This window comes from Pinus tabuliformis, chromosome Q (genome assembly GCF_031772625.1).
Source record: "Pinus tabuliformis cultivar Carrire ecotype Pingquan chromosome Q, CPIR1, whole genome shotgun sequence".
In the NCBI taxonomy this organism is placed as follows: Eukaryota; Viridiplantae; Streptophyta; class Pinopsida; order Pinales; family Pinaceae; genus Pinus; species Pinus tabuliformis.
Genome location: NC_142296.1, coordinates 1,014,529,783 through 1,014,541,466, shown reverse-complemented (window position 1 = coordinate 1,014,541,466; position 11,684 = coordinate 1,014,529,783).

The window sequence follows — 11,684 nt, the reverse complement described above, 5'->3', positions numbered from 1 at the left end:
ATGTGCTGAAAACCCTTAGACATGAAGCAGAACTGGTTTCGATGCCATCACCTAACCCATGGGCTGGCTGGCGAACCATGAAAGATAAGGGAAAGATTGTACAAATGGAGAAAAATGGTGGAATTGCAGTTAACAATTCTGTTCTAATGCACCTTGAAGAATGGGATCTCGTGGACAGGAACAATTGTCTTGCAAAATTGCAACACAAGCTGCAGCAGACAGTGCGTATAGAAGACCAGAAATTGGAAACTTGCTGTGTTGGCACGAGGAATTCCTATATGCGGCACCCCAGCTTGAGCTAAAATCATACAAGGGGGTGCTCTATGTTAACCAAGTAGAGCAAAATGCGCATCATTGGTTGTGTGAAGTAGTGGAAGAAATGGAGCAGGAGTTAGAAGAAGAGTTGCAGGAGACGACGAGGGAGCACCAGAACGAAGTGCGTCACTCATAGGGATGGTGGACCGTGAAGCCTAGGCAGCATGTATCACCACATCAACGAGTGACTCAGGACAAGTCACGATGATTGTGTTGGGGGCCTGTTGGGTAGCGAAGGCCCCGCGTAATGGTTTTGGGTCTCAAAGTCGCAGTTTTGGGTAAAAGTATGGTAAAGATTCTGTGAAATTCACGTAGCGCGGATTGTAACGAGTCGAGTCAAGGGGTTTTCCACCCGAGAATAATGTAAAAATAATAGGAAGTGAGTCAGCCTGCCCATGGTTTACGGACCATGGGAATGTATAAATAGAGCGAGGCTCTATGGTTAGAAGTCAGTTTTTGGTTTGATAGTTTTGTTTGGATATTGATGTTTATGGGTTTGTGAAGGCAATATTCTCTGTGTCTCTAAGTCTGAGTCGAGGGTGGTGGTAGTTAGATAGAGGCTCTACAGCTATGTGCGCAGAGGCCTGGTAGAGTCCACAACTATGTGCACGGACCCTTGCAGTTGAGTGCGCAGGACAAATCTAGTTATATTGAGGGAAGATATTAATAAAGATAAGGGGTTTTCTGAAATATTGTGGATCTATTGTGTTCTAGTTTATGCATCTGTTATATCACTTTATATCTTTAAACATGTTTACACGCACTGGGTTTTATTGTTAAATTTTTGCTTAAAGACTATAACCAGAAGATCAGATCTGTAATAATATCTTTAATAAAATACTCCTACGCAGATCTACAGGAGGTATAGAGTGGTGCGAGGCCATAGAACAGTGCGGGAACCCTCCAGACCACATCAAGACATCCCAAGGGTGAATAAACCTAGTTCCAGCACCCTCCCCTGCCACCTCGGGTGAGACCTCAGTTCGCGCTCTGCGGGCTGTTGCCGAAAGGGCGGTAGCTGTGGGATATGTTTGGCTAATAGCTCTTCCGAACTTGGGTCAAGGCCCAATAAGCCAACATTCATCACAAAATGGATGTGAACCGGGACCACGGGGACCATGAAATAGCCATAAGGAGCCACAACAGTACTGGTAGACAGAGATTCTGATATCAAAGACACAAATAATATCCCTGTGATGTGTTGCATATGGGTACATTACTCATGTAGATACGAGGGATAAGATGACTTTTTATTTTTAAAAATCCTCGAGACCCATAGCCTCCTTGTGAGCAACATGCCTTGAGTGGATGGTTCAATCAACTTCAAGTGTTTGAGCTAGCCCTTGGGCTGGTCTATGTATTGCAAACTCATTTGCAAAAGTATTTCTTTAGGATAGAGTAACTTGCAAGAGGGTGTCACTAATAGATTTCTCAAGTGACAGATGAATGCAATTTCCAGTCAAGTTCCAGTAATTTTTCAAGGTCCACATTGCAGTGATAGAAATGAATAATGGGTAAGATTTAGGTAATAGATTAATGGGGCCTATTATGTTAAAAATATTACTAACCGCAAGTAAAATTGGAATAGCTCATACATTCAATTTAAAGCTTATTTCTTACTGTGGAAGAAATGAACACGCAAGCTTTTGGTAGTAGAGTAAGGGGCCCTATTATGTTAAAAACCTTGCTAACCCCAAGCAAAATTGGAATAGCTCATACATTCAATTTAAAGCTTCTATCTCACCATTAGCAATGACTTACAACTTCTTTTGGTTGTATACCATAGGTGATTTTAAGAGCTGCTTCAAATGTGGTATTTTTAAGCACAGTTGTGCAACTTAAATATCCACTATTTTTTGGGTTTTTTCTGCTAAAATTGGCACATACAATACATATAGTTACATCTTGGGGATTTCAACAGCATTGATAAAAAATTGGCAAGAGTCCAGAAAACATGTTTTTGGAATTATTCGTGAAAAAATTGACAAGCATTAAAAAATAAAAAAAATTATTGTTTTGACATTTCCTGATTTACATTGGATTTCAATGCTCTTGCTTTGAAACTGCCCTTAGGGTTAGGAAAGAGCCCATGAAAAATTTGAATTCAACAATAATTCCCTCAATTTATTGCAACCAGATTCATTATTGAAGTAAAATAAGGTAACCATGCAGTCAACAGTTTATTCACATGAAACCAATTCCACAATACATAGAGAGCTTAGGACCAATCCTCTCAATGTTATGTTACAATCCAAAAACATAGTAATTGCTATCACAAATCCTACTGGGCTACGTAATTTTACCTTACCTCTATCTTCGGTACTTTGTACCTCCTACTGTTCCAGACTGCGTGAGATTATCTTGAGACTATTGTTGACACCAATCTGGGCTTCTACTGCTTCCTCTACTTCCAAACCCTCTCCACCATACCTTGCTACCAAGAGGAATTTAGCACACCTTCTTTGTTGTCATAGGATTAGGCTGATATCGAACAGGGCCTTTGGAAATAGGTTGCAACCTACCTCAATGCCCTAAGATTTGTCTGCTCCTATAGTTGGACTCTTGAAATACCTACTGCCATAGAGGGGTGATCTGCTACCCAAATTTATCTTCAAACCCCTACGCTATCCCACGACAATGCCTGGAAAAGTGTTGCTATCTCAGATGGTTGACTTGGGAGGTCATTTGTTGTTTCCTGAGGTTGGTTTGCAGCCGTAAAAGGGGCATTAATCAAGTTGAAGGGCCCTGTCCTTACATTTGTAGCTAGTGTACTTGTAATGACTATTGGTGCCAAAATCACCCTCCTTACCTTTCCACATTGTGATCCTATCGCTCCAAAAAGGGCATTTGTTATCCTTTGTTTCCCACAATAACCTTTCCCACCCTCCAAGAGCTGGTTCAACCAATTGTTCATTATACACTTAATCACTATTCCCCTTGAGTCATGTCGAACATATATACATGTCTCCCAAACCGGTGTACTATTCTCATAGGCAATGAGCCCATTGACAGAAGATTCTTCCTGTGCCCCCAGTCCCCAAATTTTGTCTTGTTTCAATGCATTTGTGTAGCTTCCTTGTACTTCAGTGCTTCTAGTGGAAGCCAATGCTGAAATGAATAGGTTTAGACCCAATTTTGATCAATGAGGACTCTCAAACAAATAGGTTGTTCAATTTTACATGATGCCACCAAACAAAGCCAACCATAGGCACCTCTGTGCTTCCCTGAAGATTTTGTTCTCTGTGACCAACATGGGTTTCTGTGTATCAATCCAGTGATCGTTATTCCAACAAATTGCCATTTAGGTCAACCTATCAAGATCCGAGTCCATTCATAGGTTGTAGAGACCCACCCTTGAGTTATAAACTAACCATACTCTAAATACTTTTTTCCCACCCACCATATTCAAAGATCACTAGTAGGCTTGCAGATAATCCAAGACTCATTTCAAGGCCAGTTACAGTGGCTAGCAAATTCAAGCAAGATGTTGAATGACACAAGTCCTCGCCACTCCATCATAGAACAATGTTTTAGAAAACCTACGGAAGAGGTAAGAGAGGTATAGTTTCAGTTATAATGAGAACTTTAATTTAATGGTGGTAAACATTTTAATTGTCTAACATCAAATCAAACAGATCATAGTAAAACACATAAGGCAAGAGGGGAGTTGATTTCAAAGGGGAATGCCTTACGACGTAATTAGATATACGTTGGACTTGTTCAATGACATGTATATTATCAATTTTTAAGTTAGACATTATTTTGATTTTCTGCTATTTATTAGGAAGAAATAAATAATTTATTAGAGCACGAACTTTCAAACTTTTTATCTAGTGAAAGTCATGTCTATAGATTCATGTGTGTTTTGGAAATGATAGAGATGTGATTATAGGTATTTTGGAATTCAACACACATAATTACATTAATGTAAATTAAATAATATATATAAAAAAAGGAAAGTTGTAATAATTATTAATAAGAAAGTTGTAACAATTGTTATATTACATTAGTATAATGTAAATTTAATGTGTTTACATTAATATAATGTAAATTTAATGTTGTAAAAAAATGGAAGGAAAGTTATAATTAATTTAGTGAAATTAATTATAATATTAATTTTTAATATTTATAATTAAAATAACTAAATTATTTATAATTTTAGTTATTTTATTTAAACAATATTTTGTTCTTTAATTTTTATTTGATATTTTCATTCAAATAATAATAATAATAATAATAATAATAAGATATTTAAAGTTAATGTAATTTATTATCAAAATTTAATATATTCTAAAACCTCTTATGTCATGGAATTAGTGTGATGTTGATATTCAAATTATTATAAAAATAATATTTGGACTTACATCAAATCAAATTGAGAGTTCTCTTTAATTATTCCTAGTTGGATTGTAGATATTTCTCTAAGGGTTTCTATACCTTTCGTTTATAATATTAATTCCTTAGTTTTAATATTGTCTTGATGTTAAAATCAATCATGGTTAACCATAGTCAACCATGTTCTGATGTTGTATTGTAACAAGGATTGCCTTAATTTGAAAATCAACCATGGTTAATCATGTTTCAATGTCGCATTGTAACAAAGATTGCCTCAATATGAAAATCAACCATGGTAAACCATGGTCAATCATGGTCAACCATGGTCCAACGTCACATTATGAAAAAAATTGTCTCAATATGAAAATCAACCAAGGTCAACAATTCTCCATCGTCGCATTGTAACAAAGGTTGTCTCAATATTAAAACCAATCACACTAAACTAAAGTCCAACATCGCATTTTGACAAAGATTGTGTCAATATGAAAATAGATTGTGGTCAACCATGGTCAACCATGTTTATTTGATGGTTTATAATATTTATATTAGGGTTTATATACATTGGGTTTATAATATTAATCCCTTAGACTTAATATTATTCCCTTGGGTTTTTAGTAGTCATCCCTTGGATTTACTATGCCCTTTGGTTTATAATATTTATCTTAGGATTTATATACCTTGGGTTTATAATATTATTCCCTTGAATTTATAATACCTTGGGGATTTATAATTAATCCCTTCGGTTTATAATATCAATATCTTAGGTTTATCAATCTAAGGGTTCATATTTCTAGGGTATAATATTATTCAGAAGGTTTATAATATTAATCCTAAGTTTTAATATAGATCGATTTGGTTTATAATCATGGTCAACCATGAGTGCCCATGGTCCAATGTCACATTGTGACAAAGATTGTCTCAATATGAAAATCAACCATGGTGAACAATGGATAGCCATGGTCAAATGTTGCATTATGACAAAGATTGTCTCAATATGAAAATTAACCATCGTAGAACATGGTCAATCATATTTATTTTAGGGTTTATAGCATTTATCTAAGGGTTTATATTCCTAGGGTTTATAATATTAATCCCTTGGGTTTAATATTAGTTCCTTGGGTTTATAATCCCTCAATGATTGTTAACTATGGTGAATAAACATGGTCACATTGTGGCAAAGATTGTCTCTTGGTCCAATGTCACATTGTGACAACCATCGTCATTGGTGGTCAACTATGGCCCAACGTCGCATTGTGACAATGATTATGTCAATATGAAAATCAAACGTGCTCAACCATGTTTTTTTAGAGTTTATAATATTTATCTTAGGGTTTATATACCTTCAGTTTATAATATCAATCCCTCAGGTTTAATATTTTCTCCATGTTAAAATCAATCTTGGTCAACCATGTTCCAATCTTGCATTGTGACAGGGATTGTCTCAATATGAAAATCATCCATGGTTAATAATGTTTCAATGTCGCATTGTAACAAAGTTTGTCTCAATATGTAAATAAACCATGGTAAACCATGGTCAATCATGGTCAACCATGGTCAATCATGGTCAACCATGGTCAATCATGGTCAACCATGTTCAATCATGGTCAACCATGGTCACATTGTGACAAAGATTGTCTCTTGGTCCAATGTCACATTGTGACAGATTGTTAAAAATATGAAAATCAAACATAGTCACCATTGTCCAATGTCGCATTGTGACAAATGATATTAATTAATAATGCTATTACATAATAATATTTACTATAATATTAATTAATATCAATTATTAATTATTAATTAATTATTATGTTTAATAATTTATAATTAATTAATAATATTATTTATCAATATTAACGATAATATTAATATTTATTCATTAATAATACTATTAAATAATAATATGTATTAGTTAATATTTCTATTAAATATTAATATTTATTAATTTATATGTTATTAGTTAATAATATATTAATAATATTAATATTTTTATTAAAATTAACAATAATATTAATATTAATAATATAATACAATTTATTAAAATTAAAAATATTATTATTATTATTAATATAATACAATTTATTAAAAATAAAAATATTATTAATAATATAATACAATTTAGTATTTATATAATTATTATTAATATAAATAATCGTCTATTTATAATTTTTATTATTAATAATATTATTAATATAAATAATTATCCATTTATAATTTTTATTAATAATAATATTATTTATAAAAAGTTAAAATTATAAATATTAATATTACTATTATTATTTTTTAAGTATAAATATTTATGTTTTTTATTAATAATAATATTTAAATTAATATTCTTCTATATTAATAATTATTAATAAAAAATATTGTAAGCTTGGTGGTACCTTTCTATTAATTTTTAGGAATAAAGCAAGTTACATCCATATGTCTGAGAGTTAAGTGGCCTCAACCTGCCCAGTGAGAAACCAAGACCATATAGAGTGCCCAGGTTGTGGGAATCAAGACCCCATTGTCCATAACCAACTTCAATTGCTTGATGTCAAGTTGTACCCACCACTGATACCTGAGTTGAATTCCATCCAAACAGAGGTTCCCAACCCGAGATGTTCGAGTTCGCAGGACCAAATTGACCCATAAACTGAGCAATAAGGTTTTTCCACCCTCACCCCTCTGCCACTAGAGGGTGTATCTAGAGTTCTTTGAACTCCTGGCTCTCTCCACTCCGAGGAAATTTGGATCCCGTCCCCCCCCCCCCCCCCCAATTCGTCACAGACCCAACCCCCTGTCAGCTCTTGCAGAACCATGGGAGTGAAATTTCCACATACCCTACTCTCTACCATCCCGACCTTACATGCACCCATGAGAGATAGAGATATCCTAAACTCTACTGACACTGGAACGAGCATAACAATGGAAACATACACTACCTGGAACCCATCGAGCCCATGCCTTTGGCCCTTCTTAAGCCCGCCATTCCATAGCCTAGACACATTCAATTCCCCAACATCAGGCTGAACACACTGCTCCATTCTAACTAAAATTGCAAGGTTTAGGCCGACAAAATATTAGGAATCGCTACCAATAACTGAGGAAGATGGTTGTTTCCATCTGCCCCAAATTCCCTTGGCACATGAGTTCCATAGGAGCATGAGCGTGCACACTACTCTCCTCAACAATCCAAACAGAGTATTACCCTCTCCAATTGTCCTTAAATATCTTACACCCTCATGCATTAAACGTCGCATGGTTTCCACCATCACTATAAGTGTTTGCTTCATGTGGAGGGTGGTCGTGATGCTCTTAATGCGCCACATTAATCTCTAGGCCTGGACAAGCTCACTAGGGCCAACTTGCACCCCAATCAAGGAATTAATAGTTATTATTAATATTATAATTATTAATAATTATTTTTATTTATTTGTAAGCTTGGTAGGACTACATCTTCATCATGTCCAACTTCTCACCTTAATCGGGGGGATAACACAAAATTTGAACCCAAGACTCTCGGTTCAGTGAGACTTAATTTCCATGGCCATTGCTAATTGAGCTACCCCAAGCGGAAAATTATTATTAATTATTATAAATTAACTTATAATAAGTATTGTTAATTAAAAATTATTATAGTCATTTTATTTTTATTACTAAATATTTATTTCTATTTATTTAATGAATTATTAAATTAACTATTTATTCTTTTTTCCCCTGGGAAAAATCGTAATTTTATTAATAATAACAAAATTACATTTTGTAGATGCAAAAGTGCATATGCGATAAGCAGCACAAAAGTCTGCAGTCAAAAACAGAAAAAACCCAAGAAATATAGTACAAATGGGGAGGAAATTATGTTTTCCTCCCCTTTTTCTTCTCAACCTTTCGCCACTCCCCCAGAGCCTGTGAGGATGAAAAAAGTACGAGAGAAGAGTCCCCCATTATGCAAGGATTGTCCTTGTCTGTATCAGAGTGATCTGGAGAATGCTGTCTTTTAGCTCCACTCGTGTCCTCTAAATCTGGTATCTTCTCCGGCAGAGAGTCCATCAATTCCTGTGCTGCAATTTTTCCAGAATCTGGGGACTTGTGTTTCTGATTGTTAGCCATGGGGATGGCTGCCGTGGCATCTTCCCCAATAGGATCATCATCCTGTTCAGGTGGAGGGTTAACTGCCTCCTCGTCCTCTGTTTCTTCTTCTAGATTCACTATGCATTGCCAGCCTCTTGGTTTATGAACTTGTTTCTTGTTCCTTCTGTTTTCTCTTTTGATTTGTGGACAGTTATTACGGAGGTGTCCTGTTTGTTGACAGCCTCGACATCTGTAGGTCGTGTTTTCATAATCTAGTGGCTGTTTCCACTGAGTGTTGTTATGGATCAGAATTATACTGTCAGGTAGCCCTTGACTAAGATCAACCTCCACACAGATTCTGGCAAATGTATGAATGCACCTTGCAATTATTTCCACGTCTTGCTTGATGTATTTACCTATAGCATTCCCCATTGCTTCAAAAACTTTGGGAAACCAGAAGTGTAATGGGAGGTTGTGAAGCCTGACCCAAACTGGCATTTTGGAAACCACCATAGAGGAGGGGTCAAAACCCGGGAACCAGGGGGTCATGAAGAGTCCAGCATTGCCCCAGAACCATGGCCCCTCATGGAGGACATATTCTTTTTCCTTGACCGTGTCGAATTTGACAATAAAGAACCCCTTGGAGCACAAAAGGATGTCACAATTTGTAGTCCATGTGGAGAAGATCCATTGTCTTAATGCATCTGTTTTAGGCCAAAAACCATTGAATCTGCATATGACAGCCAAGGAAGAAAAATCAGAATGAAAATTGTTTACCTCAGGCAAATCGATTTGCAGTACTGGAGTCTGCGATCTTTGCTCCACAATATAGGGTCCAGGTAGATCTTGTGTTGGTGTTGGCTTGTTGGTGGCTTCCCCCTTCCCTTTGACAGCATCCTTGAAAGAACCTGTGCCTTTTGAGCAGGAACCAAAGCTTCCTCCTCTCAGCCTTGTGCTTAGTATGATGGTTGAGTCTCGCACAATGCCATAGAGCTGTACTGTAAAGTTATCCTGTAGAATTTTACCTACATGTATCAAGCTTAGCAGGTTTGCTGGGATGCCTAAATCTTCTTGTATTTCATCCTTTATATTTTTTATCAGCATTCCTGTCCAGATTTGCTTGCAGATAGTATTCCCTGACAGGGTTCTGATGAAAATTTGTGTCCGTTCCTGTTCAGGGTCCTTGAGGGCTAGCTTTGTTTTTTTACCCCCTAAAACTTCTGCTATTTGGGTCACAAAAGCAAAAAGGGGAGCAGGTTCACCGAGGTTATTTTTCCTTTGCTCATGTAAAATAACCACAGGTCCTGTGCGTAACAGGGGAATCCTGTCCACTGGACGTATGTCATTTTTGAAGGGGATGACCCAAGACTTTGGATTCTTCTCAGCCTTGAGATCATGCTCCTGCATCTGTTTGGAGGTGTACAGGGGCGCATCGAAACACTTGTACCACGACCCAAAGCTCTCGCCCCTTCCATGTTTATCGGTCTTTCCTTTAAAAAAATTCCAGAGGACAGCAGTTCGGTCTTCCCTCCCCATTAAGGTTCTCGAAACAACATCCAGATGAAAATAATCCCCATCACAATGATGCTGCAGAAGGAAAAAGCATTCGTATTTCCCCACCACTAAGAGGAGACCCACCCGGGGAAACCTAAATAAAAGACAACAGCAAAGGAAAAAACATGGAGAGAGGATTACCCACGCAACAACGGCTTCACCATTTCTCTTCGCCCACAACAACAGGTAAAAATATTCCGCAGCAATGGGCTCGGATCTTTGAGCAACAGAAAGTATGCCCTTCACGGTCTTTTGTCTGTCCACCAAGCAAGATGCTTCCATACTCATGTGCTCCCCTGTTTCATGAGAAAAACTCGGAACAATATGCCATATTTCCAAAAGAGTCTCTGCCAGAGAAGTCGTTCTATGGCCGCTAAAACAGTTTTCCTTTTTGGATATCTTAGTGCCCAGAAACCCCCAGTCGCCATAGTCTCCAGCAGTGGATGGAGCCTTGGCGATGGGGCCGAACTGCAGGGGGAAGGAGCACAAAAACCTAACAAGAACAAGCGCCATTTTTTTGGAATCTTGTGAGGAAGAATTCATCCTCCAAAGCCTAAATTAACTATTTATTCATTAAATAGTCTATTAATTAAATAATTAATGAATTAATTAATAATGTATGAAAGATAAATCAATTATTAACATAATTGAATATTAAATCATTATTATTATTAATTATAATGATAATAATAATATTTTTATTGCAATATTTTTTTTTCTATTGTTATATATTTATCAATGATAGATATAAATGAAGTCTCGGGCTATATTAGTTTATAGAAAATGGATATTAGTTTATAAAAGTAGAAAAATAGAAGAAAAAAATTCAAAAAAATAAGTTAATAATTTAGAAAATTTTAATTTGGGAAATAAGATTAAAAAATTAGAAAAAATTCTAAATAATATTTTTAGCTTAAATAGTCTGGGACATAAATTACATATGAAATATGTGAAAGAGGAAATTAGTAAGTTTAAAAAGACATGCCATAAGTATAAAAAAGGAATCTTAAATCTCATAAATTTTGGTTTAAAAGGAAAAGATGAGGATATTTTTAACATCAGAAACAATTAGTCTTTTAGAATCAAATAGCTTGGATAAAATAATTGAGCATAAATATAAGTTAATTTATGTTAAGGTAAGCTCTAATGATCATAAATATGTTATAGTCAATATATCTCTATCTTTTAGAAGGTCAATAAATTTATAAATAAAGACTACATTCTAAAAGACGAAGTTAAATTAAATAAGAAATTTCAAAAGGTAAAAGAAGCAAGCAAGGAAGGAAAATTAGTAATAATTAAAAATAGAAAAACTATTATTAGGGATAGACACCAAAAAGAAAAAATAAATTATAGGAATTGGAACGTGGAGTCCTTTAAACTTAAGAAATATTGTGGATTTCTATTAAAGTAAGGGCCTATGTTAT